This window comes from Siphateles boraxobius, unplaced genomic scaffold (assembly GCF_051911475.1).
Source record: "Siphateles boraxobius isolate OS27281-9 unplaced genomic scaffold, OSU_SipBor_1 23, whole genome shotgun sequence".
Lineage (NCBI taxonomy): Eukaryota > Metazoa > Chordata > Actinopteri > Cypriniformes > Leuciscidae > Siphateles > Siphateles boraxobius.
The window spans coordinates 2,120,001-2,122,500 of NW_027508844.1; the positions used below are offsets into that span (position 1 = coordinate 2,120,001).

General features: G+C 48.2%; 3 non-coding genes across 3 annotated transcripts; all 3 read right to left on the reverse strand.

Moving 5' to 3' along the window:
- Positions 1 to 857: 857 nt before the first annotated feature.
- Positions 858 to 939, reverse strand: trnas-uga (transfer RNA serine (anticodon UGA)). The gene has a single exon. It is a non-coding gene; the product is annotated as a tRNA-Ser (tRNA).
- Positions 940 to 1,357: 418 nt separating this feature from the next.
- Positions 1,358 to 1,439, reverse strand: trnas-uga (transfer RNA serine (anticodon UGA)). The gene has a single exon. It is a non-coding gene; the product is annotated as a tRNA-Ser (tRNA).
- An 876-nt stretch (positions 1,440 to 2,315) lies between these two features.
- Positions 2,316 to 2,397, reverse strand: trnas-uga (transfer RNA serine (anticodon UGA)). Its single transcript has one exon. It is a non-coding gene; the product is annotated as a tRNA-Ser (tRNA).
- Positions 2,398 to 2,500: the final 103 nt, after the last annotated feature.

Sequence of the window (2,500 nt, forward strand, 5' to 3'; positions counted from 1 at the left end):
TGACTTTTTTTCCTTTTATAAAGTTTAAGCTAGGCCTCCAGAAGGTTACAAACTAAAGCAGACGAATGCTGTCAACGTAGTCGGCAGGATTCGAACCTGCGCAGGTGCATCGCCTTAACCACTCGGCCACGACTACAAGCTTTCTGAAAGGGGCATGTCGTTTGGCTTGCTGCCTTGCAGCGTCGTTGCCCGAGGCCAGTGTAGATCAGCAAGAACTCAACAACAAAACGTACCGCTCCACAAAAAGAGGCTCGTTCACCCGAACAGGGACTTGAACCCTGGACCCTCAGATTAAAAGCCTGATGCTTTACCGACTGAGCTATCCGGGCTCTTGCTCGAGAAGCGTGCGTGCTGCGTGCGAACGCACAGCAAAATGAATCGTATTGGCGCAGAAAAAAGAGTGTCCTCCAATGCATTGCGTTTCCTTCTTCGAAGATTCAGAACGGCCGTCAAAACGTCTGCTATGTCAAAATATATTTGCAAATTAGTGGGAATGCAGCCTATTAGACTGATGATAATAGTCATTAAAGGAAAATAATGTTAGGAAAAAGAACAAAAACTCACTGCTACTTGTCTGGAAAGCCTCTTCACACGCTTCAATGCTATTGACTTGCCGCGCTCTTATCGTTATTGTAAACTTGTGTCAAAGGCGCAGTTGTTTGTAGCAAATAGCAAGCCCGCGGCACTCTAGGTAACAGCCAGCGAGTGTACTGACACCTAGCGATTAGAAAATATACACGCACCATATTCTCTCTGAAGCAAGATTCTTCTGAAATAAACAGTGACTTTTTTTCCTTTTATAAAGTTTAAGCTAGGCCTCCAGAAGGTTACAAACTAAAGCAGACGAATGCTGTCAACGTAGTCGGCAGGATTCGAACCTGCGCGGGGAGACCCCAATGGATTTCAAGCCCATCGCCTTAACCACTCGGCCACGACTACAAGCTTTCTGAAAGGGGAATGTCGTTTGGCTTGCTGCCTTGCAGCGTCGCTGCCCGAGGCCAGTGTAGATCAGCAAGAACTCAACAACAAAACGTACCGCTCCACAAAAAGAGGCTCGTTCACCCGAACAGGGACTTGAACCCTGGACCCTCAGATTAAAAGTCTGATGCCGTGACCCGGATTCGCTGCGGCCACAACGCAGAGTACTTACCACTATACGATCACGGCGAGCTACCGATCTACCCAACGTGTCCCTGACTACAAAGGGGCCTTGTCATCTTTAGCTTGCAGACAAAACTGTTTCTTACCAACATAACTCTAATCAAGGGTAATCCTGTAACAGTGACTTTTTTTCCTTTTATAAAGTTTAAGCTAGGCCTCCAAAAGGTTACAAACTAAAGCAGGCGCATGCTGTCAACGTAGTCGGCAGGATTCAAACCTGCGCGGGGAGACCCCAATGGATTTCAAGCCCATCGCCTTAACCACTCGGCCACGACTACAAGCTTTCTGAAAGGGGCATGTCGTTTGGCTTGCTGCCTTGCAGCGTCGCTGCCCAAGGCCAGTGTAGATCAGCAAGAACTCAACAACAAAACGTACCGCTCCACAAAAAGAGGCTCGTTCACCCGAACAGGGACTTGAACCCTGGACCCTCAGATTAAAAGTCTGATGCCGTGACCCGGATTCGCTGCGGCCACAACGCAGAGTACTAACCACTATACGATCACGGCGAGCTACCGATCTACCCGACGAGTCCCTGACTACAAAGGGGCCTTGTCATCTTTAGCTTGCAGACAAAACTGTTTCTTACCAACATAACTCTAATCAAGGGTAATCCTGTAACAGTGACTTTTTTTCGCTGACACCTAGCGATTAGAAAATATATACGCACCATATTCTCTCTGAAGCAAGATTCTTCCGAAATAAATAGGAGTGTTTCGTTTTCAGCCTTTTCTCTAAGGGTTCGAACCTGAGAGCTCATGCTTTCAAAGAAGGTCCCAGTTTCAATTCACTCGAACATCCAGAGCACATCAAGGGCACGCGCCGTGCACAAAAAGAGTAGGCCGAAGGACGGGGTGAGGAGAGGTGGTGACATGGAGCTCAATTTCAATGGCACCCAGAAAACCTTGCCGTGACCCGGATTCGCTGCGGCCACAACGCAGAGTACTAACCACTATACGATCACGGCGAGCTACCGGTCTACCCGACGTGTCCCTGACTACAAAGGGGCCTTGTCATCTTTAGCTTGCAGACAAAACTGTTTCTTACCAACATTACTTTATTCAAGGGTAATCCTGTAACAGTGACTTTTTTTCCTTTTATAAAGTTTAAGCTAGGCCTCCAGAAGGTTACAAACTAAAGCAGACGAATGCTGTCAACGTAGTCGGCAGGATTCGAACCTGCGCGGGGAGACCCCAATGGATTTCAAGTGCATCGCCTTAACCACTCGGCCACGACTACAAGCTTTCTGAAAGGGGCATGTCGTTTGGCTTGGTGCCTTGCAGCGTCGTTGCCCGAGGCCAGTGTAGATCAGCAAGAACTCAACAACAAAACGTACCGCTCC